Source organism: Lutra lutra, chromosome 3, assembly GCF_902655055.1.
Source record: "Lutra lutra chromosome 3, mLutLut1.2, whole genome shotgun sequence".
Classification (NCBI taxonomy): Eukaryota; Metazoa; Chordata; class Mammalia; order Carnivora; family Mustelidae; genus Lutra; species Lutra lutra.
Genome location: NC_062280.1, coordinates 149,219,483 through 149,242,803, shown reverse-complemented (window position 1 = coordinate 149,242,803; position 23,321 = coordinate 149,219,483). Strand labels below are relative to the sequence as shown.

At 36.0% G+C, this 23,321-nt stretch overlaps 1 long non-coding RNA gene across 1 annotated transcript in view; it reads right to left on the bottom strand.

Moving 5' to 3' along the window:
• Positions 1–1,497: 1,497 nt before the first annotated feature.
• LOC125094665 (uncharacterized) overlaps positions 1,498–23,321 on the bottom strand; it is a 51,817-nt gene continuing 29,993 nt past the window's right edge. Inside the window, exons 2-3 of the long non-coding RNA XR_007125648.1 lie at positions 6,949–7,100; positions 1,498–1,815 (exon numbers count right to left, since the gene is read on the bottom strand). This is a non-coding gene — a long non-coding RNA (uncharacterized LOC125094665). The remainder of the gene's footprint in view (positions 1,816–6,948; positions 7,101–23,321) is intronic.

The window sequence follows — 23,321 nt, the reverse complement described above, 5'->3', positions numbered from 1 at the left end:
TATGTATGTGTGTATGTGTGTGTATATATATATGTACATATATATATATATATATATATATTTGGAAGTCATCTTAGAAATCTTTCTTCTTTTTCATTCTCTTGTCCAATCCAATTAGCTCTACTTCATATATATTTCTGAAGTGAGTGTAAGAGGAAAGTAGAAAGATACAAAAGAGTTTGAGTCTATAAGATTTGGTCACCAATCAAATGTGTTACATGAGGGAAGAGAAACACAGGATGACTCCTGAGTTCTTCTATTAGATAACTGAGTTTGCAACAAAGTCCCTGATTGAGACAAAAAATACAGAGGAAATACGTTTTTTCAGAGAAGATGAGTTTAATTCCGAATTCTGATTTTGAGATATCTGTGAGACTACCAGGAGAAAATGTACAAGACTTGCTAGGCTGAGGAGCTTAGCACTCAGAGCACTCTTGGTCAGGAATAGAGAGATATGAGAGCCTCTCAGCCTACACACACTCACCTGGGAAATTCAAGAGGCAAAAAATGGTGATGGGATGCTAGGAAACAAGGAAACATGGTGTCAAGATGATCAGAAGACATAAAGGAAATCAAGAAGAAGTTCAGATGACCTAGAAAGTACTTCATTTTCTTCTTTTCTTTCTTCCCACAGAAAGGCCCAATGCCAAAGGAAGAAACAGATAAAGATTTTTAAAGTGTCCAATAGTATCAAAAACTAGGAAGTTATTTGGTGACCTGACCAAGAGCAATTTCAACAAAACAGAAGCCAGAAGGCAGCAGCCTGAGCAATCGATGAGATGTGGGAAGCCGGAGAAAGTGATTATACCCCTGAAGGGAAGAAAAGAAATGGAATGGTAGCTGGAAGATAATGAATGTTGAAAGAGGAATGCATTTTTTTTAACTATGCCAGAGCCTAAAGCATTCAAATGAAGGGATATTTTTGTGTTGTTTGTTTTAACTAAGGGAGAGTCACTCTAGAATACATTTGCATGCTGAAGAAAAAGAAAAATAGAACAGGTGTTCTTAGAGAAATGCCTGGATGGTCTGAAGAGACTCCATAAATCCCAGAAATTGTAGACAAAGACTGTGTATACACTATTCTCTGCAAGTTAGTTTTTCTGTGGACCCAGCTTTCAAGGTCTCTTGAAAACACACACGTTTAAAAAAATTGGTTGAATGAACAGATGAATCAAACAATCATGGGGAGCTGTGATCCCAAAAATGGTTAAAAGAACCCTTAGAGATAAAAATCAAGAGAAAAACTAAGAAGTATTTTATAGCAAGTAAAATAATATTTACATTTAAAAAGAGAAGTTTGAAAGACCCCAAAGTGTTTCACTGGGTATAGCAGACAATTTCCAGCCGTGAGAAGTCTAAGCTACAGGGGGGTGTGGCCAAAGCAAATCTGGTGTTCTGATTTATTTCTCAGCGCCTAAAGTACCAGACAAATTGTACATGCCTTGAAGACAGTCTCTTATTTTTTAACAAACAGAACTTTATTGATATCATCGATTTTTAACCTTTTCTCTCTCTTTTTACATATGACTTTGTATCCCAACCAAAAGTCTTTTGTTAAATAAACATTAAATTTTCTTGCTCCAGGAATGGTTTGAGAGAGGGCAGTCCATCTTAGCTCAGTGTTAGGTCTCAGTTTCTGAGAAGGTCATGAACAGAAGAGATGAGCTGCACTTACTTTGCAAGAAATCCTCACAAGTATTTCTTTTAAGGAGAGTCTGGAGAAACAGCTGAGGAGATACTCAAATGGGAGGTGCTCCATCTTGGAAGGTTAACATCAAAGCAGGTGCTACACCAAACAAACCACAAATACTTAAACTATAAAACGAAAGGAAAGAAAAAATATATTCTAAATCTGTATTAAAAGTAATGCCATGTAGCTGTATAAAACTCTAGTGAGGGTTGCGGAATGAATCTTTAATGGTATCATTTATGCTTGTCCCAATGCACTATGTTCACAGTGAGAACTGCCTACAAATCTTGATGTACCATTTTATTGCACAGAAAACTGCCCACCATCTCACAGAACAGCAATTGTAAATTAGAAATATATTGTTTGGTTTGAGCCAACAACACATTTGGAAATTTATTAAGTTACATAAAAGTACACAAAAGCATTTCTGAGACAGTTGTGGCTTTTCTTCTGGTGTTGGGATTCCAAGAAGGGGAGTCCAGGCTGCTTCATCAGTAGTGTGGCTCTACCTGAGTGTGGTCCCTCACCTCCTCTGAATCCAGCTGGTAATGATCCCTACATTCCCCCAGCCCCACCCTGGAGCCTAGCAGAGATTACTCAATGACCATGAAGGTTTCTGAATCCTGAGAAAAAGTAACTTACATCGCATGAGGTGTCCCCCATGATACTTGGTTACATTTTGAGTAAACAAGACCTTATTATAGGTATTAAATATATTTCATGGCAATTTCAGATACTGGAAACTGCTGAATCCAAGTTTTCAAGACTAAAAAAATATATATAAAAACTCACTATATTTTAGGTGGTTTTCTTTTTTTTTTTTTTTAATCCTGTTTTATCAAAGTGTTAAAGATCTTGGGCTTTTTAAAAAAAATTAGTAAAACAAGACATTCCTCTTTCTCTAGCTCCATTTTGTTGGGACTGCTGTTTAGGCCCAAATTAAATATTGATAATAATTTTAAAGAATGAATTTAACTTTCATTTAGTCTTTGAATATTCTTTGGGTTAATATTGTTTCATGTCAAAATCAAATGCCAAATTTAGAAATCCAATTTCCAGATTTATGTTGATCATATGACCTAGGTTTCCAAAAGACAGCACTACATAGACAGGAATGATAATTATATTTTGCTTTTACAAAGTTAAATCTAAATTCCATATGAAAGATATATCTAGATCTAAATAGACTGAAGATCTCACATTCTTTTCATAGAAAATAGTTTCAAATACATAGAAAGTTCAAGAGAACAGAAAAATTCTTAGCAATGAAGAGAATGATTTAAAGGTAGGACTGGACATAGAAAGATTAAATTTTAACAGATATTTACAGTGCTCTGAAAAAATTCTGTGTATACATAGCCTGTACTAACTGGAGAGCTCGTGAGGAAATGATACAGAAAACATAAGCTGATTGTTAACAAAAAATATATATATACTAATAATTCTTTATTCTATGTAGACAAAATAGGTATCCACGCTAATTGCAAATAATACAGCCAAAATATGCCTGGCTATTAAAGTGACCTTACTGAAACAAAGAATTATTCATCAAATAACATATTAGGAGAAAATTGCTTACAATCATCGAATGGAACATATCTGTATATTATACAAAATAGCATAGGTAACATTAAAACATTCTTAAAGTCTTGAGAACTCTTAAGATTTCCACTACCAGAAGTCTAGTGAAGATATTTGAACAAAATTACAGATATGTTTCAGATATCACACACACACACAAAGCAGTTTTTATTTGTTTGCAACAGGTTACAAACACTCTTGTCCTATTATACTGATTTCTCTTTTGAAGGGTAATCCGTCTTCAAAATACAGGATTTTTGACTACCAAACATTTAGTCATCATTGTCTATTCTTTCAGAATTACTCTGGTCACTCAGTCTCTTATGCAGAAGGACAAAGAATATTTATTTCTGAGCAATTTTATTGTAAGTTGAGAAATTATTTAAGAATGGAAAAGACAGGAAATCTCTTTTCCAGGGATTGAAAAACAGGAAGTAAAAATGGAAAACCAACTGAAAAAGGTTGTAAGATGGCGTTAGCTGACAAAATTCCTATTACTTTAAGTGAATGTGTTTTAAAATACCCAAATCCTTAAAAGTTACATACTTTATTTTGAATAAAAATTCTGGAATAGACAGACTTGATTTTTTTTTCTACAAATAAAACCCCATTTACCATTATTTTAAGAAAAATTATGGAATTTCTTTCTCCTGCTTCTACTTGGCAAAAATGTCTCATATATCTAAATGAATTGTTGAATTAGATAATCTACTTCCCAAAGGTTTCAATTAGCTTTCCTACACAAAATAATCAAAGGATCATTGATTTTCCGATAATGCTGAAGAAGAATCATCTTTTAGAATAAAAAGTTAAAATAAATTCCTGCTTTACAATGTAGTACATGTCTTCTGTAATAGACAATCTCTAAGATGGCCTCATTGATTCTTCCATGCTCTGGAAGAGCACCCTTTTCCTTTGTATGTAGACTGCACCTAGTGACTCCCTTCTAATACACAGAATACAGCAAAAGTGATAGGAGACATTTCTGCAATTAGATTTCAGAAGGGCTGTGGCTTCTGCCTTGTTTGCCCCCCCAACCACCCCCCCATCTTGCTGTCTTGCTCCGAGGCAAGCCAGCTGCCATGGAACCACCTTATGGAGAGGCCCACATGGCAAGGAACTGGCCATCAGCTAGTGATGTCCTGAGCCATGTCAGTAATCACTGAGTGAACATGGCAACAGATCTTTCCCCAAATGGGCCTTGAGATGACTACAGCCTGGTCATCACCTGTGAGAGAACCTGAACTACAGACACCTACATGCCCCTAGATTCTTGACCCATAGAAACCTTGACATAATAAACCTTTGTCACAGGGGCACCTGGGTGGCTCAGTCATTAAGTGTCTGCCTTAGGTTCAGGTCATGATCCCAGTGTCCTGGAATTGAGCTCCATACCGGGCTCCCTGCTCAATGGGAAGCGTGCTTCTCCCTCTCCCACTCCTCCTGCTTGTGTTCCCTCTCTTGCTGTGTCTCTCTGTGTCAAATAAATAAATATTTTTTTAAATTTATATAAAAAAATAAACCTTTGTCATTTTAAGCCACTAAGTTTTGGAGTCATTTGTTATGCAGCAATACGTACCTAATACACCATCTAAAATTGAACCCAATTCGGGCTCATACCTAGGAAGTGTTGGTATCTGGAAGAAATTCTATTCCTCAGTGGAAACATTCCTACAAAATATTTGTGTACCAGTTGTACCAGGATGATGTCATAATCAAAGATATTCTTAAGAAAAAAAAATATGCAAAGGGGTCATCTTTTTATTTTTTACAAATTATTTTGACAATTGTTAACATAATTTTGTAATAATTTTATTTTTACCTTTTTAACCACTCAGACCTTTTTCATAATTAAGTGATATTTTAATATTACATGGGAGATTTTGAAGGAAAAATGATACTGATGTCTTAAATCATCGAGAAGTAAATTTCTAGAAAATATAAAGAAATTCATATCATCCACTATTGATTCCACTTTTGGAATCTCCTCCCTCAAAAGACGTTTCCACATAGCTCCAAGTCAGGCCTCTTCATCAATTTTTCCTCTTCTCTATTAGAAATTTAATAGGAAATGAAAAAGGAGAACAATCAAATCAGGGGGATAACAGGGCTGCCAGACCTAACAGTCAAAGGGCTCCATAGTCTCAGTACCACATACCATACCCCCGAGCTTGCTATGTTACAGGTGCCTCCAATGATTGTTTTTACATATTCAGTTCTCTTTCTTACACAAGTTTTTGGTTAAAATATTCCCATTGTAAATAAGCAACGGCAGATGTGTTTTAATTCATATGTCAAGTATCATTATTGATATCATCTGTGTTAATAAGTCTAGAGGTCAGCAACAAAGAAAGTTGAGATCTTATTACCAACCACGGCCATTTTCCTGGGAGGGGACGATGGGCTTGAGTAACACATTGTCATCTATTTGTTAACTCTACTGTGTGCTGACCACCCTAAAATTTTATAATGATTCAAGTGCAGGAAATTCTCCAGTCTTGTTTGATGATGTTTGGATGCCAAGTACAGGGAATAATTATAATTAATTTTTAATGGCTCAAGTTACTTCGACCTTTTCTTGTCCAAATGGATGCATTTTTTTTACCTTCATTGAATATATCGAATCATCTAACCCAGATACCAAAAAAAAAAAAAAAATGTGTTACACTAAGAAAGGACTTCATTCATGAATCACTAATGAGAGGTCTAAGTGGGAGGGAAAAGACTTGAAACTTAAAATGTAGGCAGGTAACTATTGCAGGATGAACCAAAGTCATCCTGTGTCAAGATAATAACTCTTTCCATTTTCACCTTGCTGTGCTTTTAATATAAGTTTAACATGAAAACCTCCAGACATAAAATAAAATAAAGTAAAAAGGGCAGTGGGCACTTTGAAATTTCCAGTATCTAACTGAAAAACTTTTGTCCTAATTAGCCATCTGCTATTATATTGCAGAGATTCATAGGATATAATAATGACCCTTACATCTTTTTACTCCTTATACTCTAGTATCATATTGTCCCATTAGAGGGAGAGAGGCTGTTTAAGGGCTCTTAACAGCCAGACATGCTCCATCTGGAGAAGCAGCTATTAATTCTAATGTCTTTTGTATTAACACATCAAATCAAAGGAATCTGAAAGATTGGAACTAATGGATCCTGCACCCCCTGCTTCCCTAGAATATGTCAATATACCCTGCATTTCCAAAATACTCTTCAAAAGCTTTTTTCAAAATTCATACTGAATATAGGAAGAAGTTTAAGAAGACTTTCTCAAAGTACACAATGCTCACAAAATTCACAGACTCCCCTCATTTTAAAGTTCAATTAAATATCTGCTACTGCAGGGCCCAATTTTACTTTCTTCCAATATTGCAAAGCTCATAAAACTCCCTCTCACTACGATTTCCTGGATTATTCATTTATTTACTCATTTACTTTCTTTTTAGCTGAAGACTTTATGTTGACTCATAGTCTCAGTGTCTCTTCAGAGATTCAGAGTAACATGGGTATTTTATAAGGAAGCTTTGGAAGTCTTCCATAATGTTTGCGATGCAACACTAATGAGAGACACACCACCATAATCCTCAAAAACACTATTCCAGCCCCACCTCCAGTCTCAAAGTTCTGAAGCTTTAGACCCACCCATCACCACCCATGAGAGGCGTGGAACATACCATTTCATGGTGACCTTCAATCAGCAACCTCAGAGCCCAAGTGCCCTTTCTTCTTTCTTAAAAGAGAGGAGAGCTTTTTCCTTCACTTTTATGCAACTATATGGAGGTACTGATTAAGGTCAAACTCTCAGAAGTCCAAAGAAAAAGATATTCTTAAAAAAGTAACAATAATATTCAGAGACAAGGAACTGTGAAGATTATACATGTGCTGGATCTTTCTCTTAAGATGCATCTCTGGGTGAGACAGACATTTATATGACTAAAAAGAGCACTTAAAGTTCATGCAAACCTATTAGTTATAGACTTATTCAAGATATAAAAAAATTCCTCATTTTATGATAGACATAAAATCTTAAGTCCCTTTAGGTATTTGTTTATAGATTATTAAGAACTCATATAGTGAGAAACTCAATATTGAAGTGTTTCAAATTACTTTTTTAAAAAATTTTATTCATTTATTTGAGAGGGAGAGAGAGCACTAGGGGGTGGGAGGGGCAGAGGGAGAAGCAGAGTCCCTACTGAGCAGGGAGCCCGATGCAGGGCTCGAACCCAGGACCCCAGGATCATGACCGAAGCTGAAGGCAGATATTCAACCCACTGAGCCACACAGGCACCCTCAAATTACTCTTAAGTATCAGATATTATAAGGAATGAAACTGATCAACTTTGAACACAACATCTGAAACTAATGATGTACTGTATGTCAGCTAATTGAACTTAAATTTATAATAATAACATTTACATGTCCATTTTCAGTTTTTAACTTACTAGGCAATTAGAAACCTACTTGATCAAAATGTTGAATACTCCTTTGCTACCTTCCATCGCCCTTGCCCTTCATCACCATGACAATCATCTTCTCTTGGATGTATGTGTGGATGGAATGGATGGATAGACGGATGGACAGTTGGATGGATAGGTAAGTAGGTAGATGACAGATAGGTAGATAGATAGATAGAATGATAGATAGATATACAGACAGGGAGATCTTTCTCCATAAATCTTTTCTTCATTTCTATACCACCAACCTAGTCCAAGAGCCATCACCTCCCACTGACCTCCTTCAGGACAGACCTTCTACTTTCTCCACAACACCCCTTCCACCCTCATCTCATGCCCAACACTTTTCTGGCTCTTCATGGTCCATCCATACCTTCCTCCCTGCATTTCCACCAATTCCCCATGGTTACTCCCAATACAGAGCCTTTACAATCCTCTTCCCATTCACTATCTTTCATGCTTTTTCCAGTTTCTTTTCTCATTTAGTACCAATTCATTCTTTAACTCACCAATCCCCAGAAGTGTTTGATTGTACCCACATCAGTAAAATTTTTGCAGTTGCAGTCTAATAAAAAACTATGCACTCATACACAAAAATACACTCATTAACATACACATTATATATAGTTATAAGCATGCTATGTATGTGACAAAAATACATGAAAATAGAAAATTTAGGTCTAAGGATGAAACTAAATAATTATATTTTGTAGTACTTACTAAAGACTAAGAAACTTTCTTCTCCACTAAAAAAATCGTTTTAATAATATTTTTATGAGAAATGCAATTAAATATGCAGTGATTGAAAGTCTGCTGCTTCTAAATTGTGTGTGTGTATATATATCTGTATATATACACACACACATATATATATGGTTATTTTACATATATAATATATATACAAACAGTTATTACAGCTGAAAAAAGATATAAATGCATATAGACAGTAGAATTCAGTAATTGTCCCTGGAGTCAAACGGACCAGATTAACCTGGCTTAACCACATTCTAACGGTATGATCTTCAGGAGGGTTACAAACTTCTCTGTACCACAGTTTCCTTACCTGAGAAAAGACAATAATTGTATCATCCCGCAAGAGTTTTGATGACTAAATGAGTGAACATGTAAATCACTAAAGAATAGAACCTGGCTCAGAGGAAGTTTTTATTAACACCAGCTAACACTACTGTGTTTACAAACTCAGAGAAAGGCCATAGCACTTTGCATCCTTGTGGTTTCACTTCTCTGCTTTGCTATGAATTAGAACAAAAATATTTTAAATGGGATGCCAGCTCTGTGCCCTTGCCCTATAATCATTCTTATAAATTTCAGCCAAGCTGCCACTAATATAAGCATTTATACCTCCATAATTTGTTGGTAAAATGTTTTCATTAAAGTATAAGCCCAGTACCTCTTTTTCTTTAGTCAAGTGGCTCACAAAAATAATTACTTTTATATTTCATTATTAAAACAAAATCTTGCAAATACCATAAGCTCGGGCACGTTAGAAACATCTGTTCCTTCAACCAACTGCACAGCAAACCTCCCACACTGTGAATTTGTTCTAATACTTGTTTCTTCAAATATTAAACAGTATTTTCTTTGTGCCAGTATTTACTGCCAAAGGAATGTATTTTAGCTTGTATCTCACTGTTCTCTACTGTTCTCAACCGTTTCTATTATCCACGAAAACCAAGTGGCATTTTTGAATTCTGTTTAAATAAACAGGAAATCTCAGAGGTTTTTAAACAAGCGTCTTTATGCTTAGTGAAGACACAGAGTACTGCATTAGGTATCACAAAACGTTAAGCGTAATTGAAAACATTATAGAACTCTGTCCTCCTGCTTTGGTTTCTTAGGCTTCCTAGTATCACCAGCTCATTTCCCTAGGCATTCTGTGCACTGAGTGGATCATAATTGCTTTACTTCAGTACGAGTCCTAGGGAGAGCTCACACAAGGAATGGGAGAGCCAGCTCTGCCATTTTCTTGTGCACACTCCTTGCACTATTATTGGTGTGTTCCTTAATTGTGATCTCCATATGGTCACTATTTTTTCAAGCAATCTGTTCATTTTGTGAGGATTAATGTGGTTTACAATATAATCTGACACCCTATGACCTGTGCAAAAGTAGACTGTGATATACCTCAATGTACCCTGAACCAGCAGAAGAGGAGCACACCACGGGCAGCCTCTTGGTAGAGAATTTACCCCCCCACCGCAACGTCTCAGGGCTGACACAGAGATCAAATTACGGTGCCCACATGTGTGCATATATTATTAAACAATGGTCAAAGTTGTTTCCATTCTAATTTGTGGACAAATATACGTACATAACTTCTACTACTGTCTTGGTGCTCCACCAATGGAATGCTTTGTATGTTGGTCTCCAGGGTAGGACACCTCTTTGTTTTTTTGGTGGGGGGGTGGGGTGGCTGGGTTTTGTTTTGTGGTTGTTTTTCCTCTGTTGCCATTCTGATTTTTTTTTTATTTATTTAAGTAGAGTTGATACACATCACCTCTACTTCGGAGGCCCCTTCATGATCTCTTTTCTCAATAATCACTTCTTCGGAAGTGCATACCAGGGCCACGAGTGACTAAGGAGAAGTGAAGGCTCTAACTATTGACTCTCTATAGCAATATATCTTTTCAAGGAGTCATCATGTTGCTTGTACACTTTTTTTTTCAAGGGTTTTTTTGTTGTTGTTTTTAAAGATTTTATTTATTTGTCAGAGAGAGAGGGAGAGAGAGCAAGCACAGGCAGACAGAATGGCAGGCAGAGGCAGAGGGAGAAGCAGGCTCCCCGCCAAGCAAGGAGCCCGATGTGGGACTTGATCCCAGGACGCTGGGATCATGACCTGAGCCAAAGGCAGCTGCTTAACCAACTGAGCCACCCAGGCGTCCCTGCTTGTACACTCTTAACAGAAACAAAGCCAACATGAAGATTGGGTAGACTGGTCTAACAATCTACTTTACATGGTAGAGAGGGGGAAAAAGATGAACTGGTTTTAATATGTCATTCTGGCCACTCAGGAGTGCAAATACTCCCTGTTTTTGATCTAGTGGCAGCATACATTCTTTATTTGTATTTCATTTTTTAATTGGCTTTGATGTTTTCCAAATTATATCCCTTGGCTTCATTTTGAGTCTCCTATTCTAAAATGCACAAGTTTCCCTCCAACTGAATTGGAAGATGCCCAGAAAACTGGGTTTGAAAAGAGATGGCCACAGAATATAAAACCTGGAAATAAAATTTAAAAACAATTCAGTAAAGAAGACAAATTACAGAAATAGGCTTCATTTGTGAATCCCTCAAAGAGAAGTAACATATATATAAATGTAAGTTTGGCTAAGTAGTGATTAAGGTTGACAGACATGAGACTATCTACAAATGTTGTAAGGCATGCACATTAAGGGATGAGAATATTTTTCAAGTAGAATTCAAAACATGAAGTTAGGTACTAAAATGCATGCTTGTGGAAATACTTTTGAGAGTAGAGACTTTTAGAATAAGAAATAAAGTTTCCTTAAGGGGAAGGATAAAGAAATAATAATCACCTGTGGCTCCTAATTACATGGGAAAAAACATTCTGGAGAGTGTGTGGTAAAGAAAAGTTCTGAAACCTCAAGACAAGCTATTGGATTGGTTGAATTACTTGATTTTTCCACATCTGATTTTTCCAATTCAATCAATTTCCTACCAGCTTTTCTACTTTGCCATCTGTTTCTACAGCAAAACTCAACGCACGTCTGTGGAGGATGAGGTTTGTTTTGTTTCTTTTCTATCTAAGTTTTAGTGACTCATGTCTAGGCTAAATTCCAGGTTGAATGGATCATCAAAATCCAGCATCGCACCCACATGTTTTCTAAAATTCGGGCAGAGCATGTTGACTTTCTTAATACATTACGTTTGAGCCACAGAAATAGATTTACTATGCTAAAAAGCATCCAAATAGCACACACCGTAGTGCTTCTTAAGTAAGGAGACAGTTAACAAGTATTGCAACACTGTTCGTCTCTTCCAAGGACCAAATTCTTCGCTGTTCTTAATGCATTTGTAAACTCTGTTTATTCTAAATCTGATTGTTCTTATGCAAATGAATCTGACATACACTGTGTAGGATAATGTGGCACATGTTGACATGTAAGGATAAACAACCTGCACACATTTACCATTCTGATTACGTTATGGATGATCCTGAGTTCAAATTTGTATAAGAATTCATTATGATATCACAATAAATTTCCATACAACATCCATCCTTTTATTCTTCCTGTGGATAAAGAATGCATTTGCCCTTTAGCTTTGGAAGAAAATAAATAAAAAACACAATGTATAAATAAAGACCAAAAACCTATGTCAATATAACAATCCCTAACAACCGGAGCAAAAATAATATGAGGCTCAACTGAGAAAGAGCATGAGAAATGGTTGGTATACACAAGTTACTCAACAAATCTTAGTTGTTATTGTCATGAGACTTAAAACAACTGTATAAAACTCTCATTTTTGGTTTTTAAAGGAATACAAGAGGCAATGAAATGCTGTTCTTTTGCACACTAAAATCATGACTCATTCAGGAAAAAAGAAAATCCATTTCAAGGCTAATAGTAACCAAATTGCATATTCTTATATCTAATATAAAGACTTAGACAGAAGTGTGCAGAAGAAGTGACAGGTTTGCCCTGAGGTGCAGAAAAAGATCCTTTGGGTGTCAATTCAGTGTTTACTGAATTCCCAATCACGTGCTGAGCAAGTTATTTACTTGGTATCCTGAGCTGAGACCTGAGAATCCACAGGTACAAAAGAAGTTTTGCTACAAGAGAAAAACACTCCTACAAGCCATCCCACAAAAATATGAACTCAGCTGATTACTATTAAAATCTGCATACCGGGTGGGAGGTTGGGGGCACCAGGTGGTGGGTATTGTAGAGGGCACGGATTGCATGGAGCACTGGGTGTGGTGCAAAAATAATGAATACTGTTATGCTGAAAAAATAAAAAAATTTAAAAAAAAATAAAAACTTTAAAATCTGCATACCTTCAGGTACTGAATTTGTTTCACTTCAAATTATCTGCATATGATTAATAGTTGTTGATTTCCAGAAATGCAATCTGAAATTTTAAATGTAAACTGGTGTTCTTTAATAGATTATAAACTTCTTAAGGGCAGGGGTTATTTCCTTGACCTTCTTTGCTAAATACAAATGGTTTATGAACTTATAGATTTTGTTCTTCATAACTGTAATGATAATGTTCAAAATAAGACACGTGGAGGAAAACATGATTTGATATTTTACAGCCTTAATTTCTTTAAAGATTTTATTGATTTATTTGACAGAGAGACAGGGAGAGAGCACAAGCAGGGGAAATGGCAGGCAAAGGGAGATAGAGAACCAGGCTTCCCTGCTGAGCAGGGAGTCCAAAGCAGGGCTCCATCTCTATTTCTAGGATAATGACCTGAGCTGAAGGCAGATGCTCAACTGACTGAGTCACCCAGGCATCCCTATTTTTTATTTTTATCCATTCTTATCAAGATGTAATAATACTTCATTAGGTTTTAATTTTTCATTCCCCTAATAACTAGCAATGTAGACAGTATTTCCATATTTTCTTTTTGCTATATGTAATCCCTTCTTGCTGAAGTGGCCACAAAAATCCTTTGCCCATTTTTATTGGACTATTTTCTTAGTATTGGGTTTTGAGGGTTACCTATATTTTTATATACAAGTCATTTATCAGATAGACAAATGATTTTCAAATTCTTTGCCAAGGCTTATTGTTGTCTTTTGGTTCTTTTAGCATTGTCTTTTAAAAAGAAGAACATTAATTTTGATGAGATCTGATTTATCAATTTATTCTTTACTTGATCATGTTTTGGGGGGGTTGTATCTAAGAAAACTTACTTAAGGGACACCTGGGTGATTCAGTCAGTTGGCACCCAACTCTGGATTTCTACTCAGGTCATGATCTTAGGGTTGTGAGATTAAGCCCCACATCAGGCTCCGTGTTGATCATGGAGACTGCTTAGGATTCTCTCACTCCCTCTCCTGCCCCTGCCTCACTCTGTCTCCTTCTCTTTCTAAAAACAAATAAAATTAATTTAAAAAGAATAGAAATCTTATTTAACCCAAGGTTACAAAATTTTCTCCTGTTTCTCCTAAAAATTTTATCGTTTGGGGAATTACACTTAGGCCTGCAACCAATTTTGATTTATTTTTACATACAGTGTAAGTTATGTGGAGAGGTTAATTTGTTGCATATAAATGTTCAATTTTTCAAGCTCCATTTGTTGAAAAAAAAATTCTCTCTATTGAATTGCCTTTTAACTATTGTCAGAAATCAATGACCATATATATATGTGTCTGTGTTTTGGGACTCTCCATTTTGTTGTGTCAATCTATTTGTCTCTGTTGACATGAATACCAGACTTATTGAATATGATAGCCTTACAGTAGGTCATAAAATCATGTACCATTTATTAATCCCACTGTTTTGTTCCTTCTCGATATTGTTTTGGTTATTCTATGCATTCAAATATGAATTTTATAAATAGTTTGTCAAATTCTAACCAAAAACTCAGCTGAGATTTTGGTAGGATTGTATTGAATCTATAAATCAATTGGAAAATACTGATATCTTAACAGCATAGAGGATTTTGACCAACAAATAATCTCTCCATATATTCAATTATTCTTTAATTTTTCTCAACAGTATTTTCTAGGTTCTAGGGTACAGATCATTCATATATTCAAATTTTTCCTATTTTTTTTTCTACTTCATAAAATGGGACTCTTAAAAAATTCAGGTCATTTCTTGCTTATACATAGATACATATTTATTTTGGCATATAATTCATGTATACTGAGAACTTGCAAAACTCATTCACTAGTTCTAACAGCATTTTTATAGATTCTGTTGGATTTTCTACATGGATAATAGGTCACACAGAAATAAAGAGTAGTTTACTTCTTCCTTTCCATTCCAGATGCCTTTTATTTCCTTTTCTAGAACTTTAAGTACAATAAAAGTAAAAGTAATGAGTGAACAACCATGTTTTTTCTAATTTTAAGGGGAAATTATTCACTCTTTCAATAGTAAGTATTATGTTAGTTGTATATTTTTATAGCTATCCTTTATCAGATTTCTCTACTCTTAATTTACTCCAAGTTATATCACAAATGGGTGTTGAATTTTGATTAATGATATTTCTGCAACTACTGAGATAATCATGTTTTCTTCTCTTTTCCTGTTAACATGATGAATTGTTTCTTGTTAAAAAGTTAATCGAACCTCAAATCCAAAGATAGTCCAGAAATAGATATACACATATATAGAACAATTGATTGTGCCAAGACAATTCATTTAGCAAAGCATGATCTTTTAAATAAATAAGGATGGAACAAATGTGTATCTATAATCCACATGGAAAAAATCCTTGACCCTTACCTCATGCCATACATAAAAATCAACCCAAAATAGTAATAGGCTTAAATGTAAATGGTAAAGCCATTCATCTTTTTGAAGAATACATAGGAAAAAAGTTTTCATGACCTTGACATTTCTTAGATATACAACAAAGAGTGTGAACCACTTAAAAATATATTTGAGCCTTTATAATTTAAAATGTAGCTCTTTCAAAGACATTGTTAAGGTAATTCATAGATGGACCATAGATTGGAAAAATATATTTAAATTATACATATTTTAAAAGGCTTGTATTCAGGATAAATTAAAACTTTACAACACAATCATGTAAGAAAAATTACTAATTATAAAATGGGGAAAATCTGAACAGATTTCAGGAAAAAAAGGTATGTGAGTAGGCAAAAACTACATTAAAAGACATCCAACATCACTAGTCATTAAGGAAATGTAAATTAAAGCCACACTGAGATTTCACAAGATCCAAATTGATCTATAGTTTTAATGCCATAATTAAAACAGCAGGGGTTTTTTCAGTAAAAAGTGATGCGTTAATTCTAAAATTTATATGTAAATACAAATGATCTAGATAATCTAAACAACTTTTGAAAAGACAAAGTGAGAAGATTTGTAACACCTGATTAAGACCTACTGTGAAGCTACAGTAACCAAATCTGTAAGATGGAATAATAAACAGAGATTAATAGAAAACAGAATCCAAAAGCATCACACATCTCTGATCAATTAATTTTTTTAAAAGATTTTTTATTTGTTAGAGAAAGAGAGCACAAGCAGGCAGAGTAGGAGGCAGAGGAAGAGGAAGAAGCAGGCTCCCCACTGAGCAAGGAGCCAAATGCGGGACCTGGTCCCAGAACTCTGGGATCATGACCCAAACCGAAGGCAGCTGCTTAAATGACTGAGCCATCCAGGCGTTCCAAGACCAATAAATTTTCAATAAAAGTACAAAGGCAATTCAATGGATAAAAAATATCCTTTTGGGGGGCACCTGGGTGGCTCAGTTGGTTAAGCCTCTGCCTTCGGCTCAGGTCATGATCCCAGGGTCCTGGAATAGAGCTGCACTGGGCTCTGTTCAGCAGGGGGCTGCTTCCCCCTCTCTGCCTCTCTGCCTGCCTCTCTGTCTACTTATGATCTCTGTCAAATAAATAAATAAGATCTCTAAAAAAATTTTTTTTTAAATTGTGCTAGAAAAAATGGATATCCATGTGGGGAAAAAAATGAACCTTGATTAAAGTATATAGCTTTTATCATTTCCAAAACTTAATTCAAAATGATTCAAACAGGGGCACTTGGGTGGCTCAGTGGGTTAAGCCGCTGCCTTGGGCTCAGGTCATGATCTCAGAGTCCTGGGATCGAGCCCCGCATTGGGCTCTCTACTCAGCGGGGAGCCTGCTTCCTCCTCTCTCTCTGCCTGCCTCTCTGCCTGCTTATGATCTGTCAAATAAATAAATAAAATCTTTAAAAAAAATGATTCAAACAAATAAATAAAAAGTAGAGCATACCTATAAATGCAGAGAACAAACTGATGGTTGCCAGAGGGGTAGGGAGTGAAGGGATGAGCAAAATGTGTGAGGGAGAGTGGGAGGTACAGGCTTCCAGTTAGGGAATGAAAAAAGTCATAAGAATAAAAGGCGGGGCATAGGGCACAATGATATTGTAATAGCATTATATGATGACAGATGGGAGCTATAGTTGTGGTGAGCATAACTGATAAAGAAATTGAATCATACCACATTGTATACCTGAAACTAATGTAACACTGTGTGTCAACTATACTCAAAATTTTAAGAATCACAAAACCATTCTAAAAATAAAGCCTAAAATTATAAAAGTTTTATAAAAAAACATGAGAGAAAATCTTCATAACCTTAGGTTTAGCAAAGATTATTTAGACAAGACACCAAAAGCATAAGCCATTAAAAAAATAAGTGATAAGTTGAATTTCATAAAAATTTTTAAAAATTAAGGTCATTAAATGAAAAGATAAATGGAGAACAAAAAAGGCACTTCTTTTGTTTTCTGATTTTACATGTTATTTCTTGTCTAGAATTCTATTTAAATTCAATTAGCCAACATAGAGTGTATCATTAGTTTTTTGATGTAGTGTTCAATGATTCATTAGTTGCTTATAACACCCAGTGCTCATCACATCACGTGTCCTCCCTACTGCCCATCACCCAAAAGATTTGTACTGAAAAATATACATGTATATGAAAAGAGGTGGCATGCATTATAGTGTATGTGTGCACATGTGTCTGTGTATGTGGACAAACTATAATAAAACACCAGGATAACAATCATCTAACTTTACTTGTTCTAAGCTGTTGCCTGATCCCTATTTACTCAAAGTTACTCCTTGAACCAAACCATTGATAGCACCTTGAAGCTAATTAGAAACAGCGTGTTACACCCCATCCTAGAGCAACCAAATTAGGATCTGTACTTTCAATGATTGAACTTCACATTAATATTTGAGAAATCCTCGAATCCTTTTCCAAGCTGGAGTCTTCCTATGCTGCTCAAAGCATGTCCTGGGATCGTTCATCTGTCTCACAAGGTGTCAAGATCCCTGAAATCTTTACTCTTATCCATGAATATTTTTAATTCTAAGAAAAGTTATTGTCCTTCACTGAATCCTTGCCTAATTGTGGGTATTTTCAGGAATCTGTAGCTCTTTCTTACTTTGAAACCATGACAATAGTGGAAATTTATCCAAATCTGACTTACCCTTTAGATGCCATTATAACCTTATGACTGTCCTTTCTCCTAATCAGAAAGGACTCACTTTGTTACCTGCCTGCCTGCCCTCACTTAAGTGTTTGTCCTTCAAAGCTATAGCTTTCACATGTATAATCTGCAATGAATAATTACTGATCACACCTTAAACACTTCCTTCAGTAGCCCTCGAGTTTTACAAACTATTTTTTGAAACTAATCTCATTCTGTTCTGGTCCCTGAAAACACAATCTGATAAGCATTTAGAGGTATCATAAACATGATTTGATACAAAATTTTTGCAACATGATTTATTCCATGTATAGTATTTTGGTTTTCATTTAGCTACATTTAAAAAAAAAACATACATCCTAAATGAAAAGATATAAAGATGCTTTAATTGTCAAATGCTATCTGCATGTTATATAACTGGAAGATAAAGTAACGAATAAAGGAATTGTTCTTTTTACCATTCCTTTAAAGTCATGAGAGGTTAAAGGTGGAAAGAGTTGAGAAAAGAACAAAATCAGAAATAATATACATTTAACTCTGGTTAAATTAAACTTAAAAGTAGATGAGGTGGCTGAGTCGGTTAAATGCCCCACTCTTGATTTTGACTCAGGTCATGATCTCAGGGTCCCAGGATTGAGCCCCATGTGGGGCTCTGTGCTCAGTGGGGAGTCTCCTTAGGATTCTCTCTTTCCTTCCCCCTCTGCCCCTCCTCCTGCTCTCTCTTTCTCTCTCTTAAGAAGAAGGAAAAAAACTGGATGAGACTATTGATGCCTGCTCTCCTCCACACACATGAAAACATAATACAGTACATAACATCTACATGAAAGCAAACCTATACTGTAAAAGTTCACTTGGGATTGATAAACCAATAACTAATTAAAGATCATTTACTCATACCTAGGTATAAAATTACATGAGATTTACACTGGAATTGTCAATATATCACAGGTTGACAGGTGTTGTTGTTGTTGTTGTTGTTGTTGTTTCATTCCAGATCATATTAGGTCCTTAATTCTGTATATTTTCTCTATACCCTACTAATTTTGAAAGTGAAAATATTAACCATGCATATTTTTCAAAATGGTCCCCAACTTGCAACACTGAATTACAACTATTCATTTTAATATGTCTCAAATTAGATGCTAGCAATATAGAATTTTATGTGCTTTTTGCAGAGGTTATCAAATCCCACAGAAAAAATGGTTACTTAAATTTAACTCATCACCCCAAGATTTTTTTTTTCCTATTTCAGGTCAACATTTGACATGGCTCAAATATAATGAGCTCGTATGCCGAAGCCTGCATTTCAATGACTATATTTCTCATTTAAAACACGAGCTGTTCTGCCAAAGCCTGTATTTAAGATGAACACATTTCTCATTTGAAGCAGCAGTAGGATATAAAGTTTGTTGAAATAATAAAACCAAGTTTCTAAGTGAAAAACAAATAATTAAGAAGTAGTGAGAAATGCTTCACAAATAGAAATGTAATAAAGACACATCATTGGCTCACTTCTGGTTTCTTAGAAATATCATCTCCTGACCTTTTCTCTACTTGATTCTCTGAAGTTCTTTCTAACTACATTTTGCATTGATACAATTCAGTTCCCTTTTAACCCATTGGTGTCATTCCTGCTTTTGCACCTACTCTTAGCCTTCCTCGTCTTCTACAGATTTCTGTAACAGCTATGAATAAGAAGGGCTTGGAAAACAAGAGATTAATTCGTTAGGCAACAAGCTTTTGCTTTCACTTCTCTGTTACTCAGATAGGATTTAGATGGTTTTGTCATTTTCCTCTACACTATAAACCATAAAAACAAAACCTTTATAAAGTTTAAATGTACAAGCTTGGCCAGAGAAACAACAACTTGGCCAGTCTTAGCAATGCAAGGTTAACTGGCATCTCAGAGCTTGAGTTTTCATGAGAAAGACCTTGGCACTGAATCTTTCAGGAAAAAAGAAAAAAAAAAGTTTCATCAGGACGTGAGCTTAAAAGAGAGAGCTTACGAAGCTTCTTTGACTGGAGAGAGAAAAGTTCAAATCTTCTTGTTAGTGTTAGTTCACAGCCAGATCACTCCCTGGGCTTTCATATGTTGGGAGAGAATTTTAAGGAGTCTCTTGTACCTCTGTACATTTTGCACGTAGATGCACTGAGAAGTTCTGTACTGGGCAATCTTTTCAAGGACCTTTTTATAAAGAACAGGCAGAGGAAACTGGGAACTGACTTTCGGTAGAGGAGAAGGTAAATTTGTTTGCTTGCCAGTGTAATAAAGATAGTATCTCCTTCTGGGACAAGGGCTATTAAACGGGTTTGCTTATGGCTCATTATAAAAGACTGTATTCTCTCATCCAAGTACTAAAAACAATGAATACTGTTATGCTGAAAATAAATTAAAAAAAAAAGTTAAAAAAAAAAAAGACTGTATTCTCCTAAATTTGGGATTCCTCATGGAGACACAAACATACCGCCTGAACAGTATTCATCTATATCATCCTACGTTGCTCTGTGGAAACTGGGAGCATGAGGAACCGGCAGAAACATGAAGATTATGCAGCTTGCTGCATCGTGACTAATCAAGTCCTGTCTCTGGCTCAGGAGTCTCATGTTCTCTGCCAACTTCTCAGAATCTGTTGTAAACTAACATGGTAACTTGTAAGCAGGGTAGAATCTCAGACCCTTCCCATTCCCATATTCCAAGTCATTCTTGAACATTCAATGCACCTACCTTCCTCAAACTCTCTGATATTTCAAATTGTGTCAGGCACTGATGCAAATTTTGGGCCAAAACGTGCATTTATCTTTAGTCGTTCATATTACTTAATCCGCATAAAGGGCACCAACAAAACACTTTTAAGGACAAGAAAACGTTGAGACAGTTGCAGTATCTTATGGCAGATGTGCTTTATATAGTAGTCTCTTCTGGTTTCTGTGGAAATAGTAGTCCACCAGCACAGGAGTCTTGAACTGGTATAGAAAAGTAATCAGAGAGTCCCACCAGGAAACATACTTGAGTGGGATTTATCACAGTTGTTAATGAACTCTTCCCATTTACAAATAGGCCAGAAGGGAGGCAAAGAGGTAACAGGCCACCAGGCTGACCCTCGGCTAGTTCGCAGACATACGCATGTCCCAGTCGCATAGGACCCTATCAGTTACGTTATGGCAGGCATCTCCTCTGACCAGTCATACACCCATATTTGCTTTTGTCTTTACCACCATGGTACATTTTTTTCTCGACCTAGGTAGCACAGTCAGGATAGGGCATATGTAATGTTGAGACTGCTTACAATATTTTATCCAAACAAATTCTCTCACAGTGTACAGAGAACAGGGATGTATCAAAAAATTGGCAAAAGACCCTGGCTAGAATGGGTAACCAAGGATAAGCAGAAGGGTTTCTGTTAAAGAGAAGTTATTACTTATCATAAGCTTGCAATTGTCTATAGCAGACTCAAAATAATTAAAAGTAGCAAAGTTATACCAGTATCAGAAGGAATGGGTAGATGTATGGGAAAACGTAAGAATAAGACACTAGGGGACTGCAAAAAAATATTTATTTTCCTTCTCGTTCCAAACTGATCAATTATTTCTAGTATTCATTGACTCAAAGAACAAAATGATCTTAAGCATGGGAGTAACAACTAAAAGGTACAAGCTATGAGATAGACAAAGACAAATGACATTCATATTCTTTGAGAAACTTCAGTGTTTCACAAAGACCAAACTCAAAGAGCTAACAAGGGACAAGGCACACAAGTTTTAACTCTCTTTTCTGATTCAAAAGCCACAACAGTCTGACCAGTATTAGTCCAAATATCCACAGAATTATGAGGCTTTCAAGAGTGACAGGCTAAATGCTCAGCACAAAGTCAGACACAAAACAAATCACTGAATGTTATTATTGTTGGTAATTTTAATAGATTAGAAAAATGTCAGCAGGATTTAAGAGTCAGATTTTGTTTTACCACAGGAATTCTAGGGTCATTGATTCAAAGAACAGTTTTCAAATGCTTACTCCCATTCAGACATGGGACCATTATGTCCTAGTTGAACAAAACCAAGTCTCTACTGTCAGGGAGCTTACAATTTAGTTGGAGAAAGGCAACTGCCCTGGCCATTTCAAAGCCATATTTTAAGGGAAGTTTTGGTGAGGTCAATGCAAGTGTTGCAGAAGAACGCAGAAGACACACCTTCCTAGTACAGGGGATTTTAGGATCAAGACATTTTCCCCAGCGGTTTCATTTTGGTTAGACACACTTACTGAGAAGAGTTGGTTCCTATGTGGTCCAGCTTGTCCCACAGAAGCATCTGCCTTCCTCAAATACTTCACTTCTGTAGACTTAATACCTGGGAGCAGCAACATGCAGAGAAATCAGCAACGTCAGTGTGTGTCTGAAGTCCTATTATCTGACACCACAGAAGTCAGAGGGAACTTCTGTAGCTGACGTAGTATTTCCTTACGCTACTCTCCAGCAATGAACCAACTGTTCTATTTTCCTCCTTGAGTCTGTCAAACGCCAGGAATGAAAGGACAAGCTATACTATTATTTCTAAATTATTATCTGTATATTCAAAATGAACTACAAAAGAATAATTTTAAGGAACGTACTCCCTGTACAATCAAACTGAAGTAAAGCAACTTTTGACTTCAAAAACTTCCTCTTTTAGCACTAAGAACACATGCTGTAAGTAAGATAGTTTAAGCTACTTACTATGCTCTGAAGGCACACTTCAAATTCCCTTGAGCTTTTCTGCCTATAATACCTGCATATAGTTTGGAGCCAGCCCACATAGAACAAACTCCCCAGAGACCCATGAATTTGAAGAGAATGCTAATTATCATAGGGAAGAAAAGACTCTAAAGCTACCTCTCATCCTCTCTGATTCTGTACAATCTTCCCTAAAAGAGAGATTTGAAAATGAGTGCTTCTCTGTACTTTGTCCACTTCCTGAACTGGAGTAACTACCAGAGCTTGCTGAGGATTGAAATAGCAAGAAATGGAGAAAGGATAAGCAGACCGTGACATTTTTTATTGCTAAAAAAGCCACTGTGGGAAGCCCCATCCCTCATCCCGGCAGTGTATAACTCCAAGTTCAGGAAATAAAAGCACACAGGTAGACTAAAGCTGAGCCTCGCCTCTGTGGACACCCAATGCCAGGCCCACCCTTCCACAAACAAGTCAGTCCCCAAGTCTGCAGATACATCACCGTCCTGCGGCTGCGGCCAATGTTGAGTTTGCTTCTGCGGACACCCGAAACTTCTACCAACAAAGAGACAGCCAAAGAAAGTGGGTCTACATATGTTCAAGTTATTATCAGGAAGTGACCTGACCATTTTAGAAATAATCTTCTTACAACTCTAGAAGAGCAATGAATGAAGGTTTGTAGAAGAAGAAAAGCTAGACACCCAGATAATGCTCTCT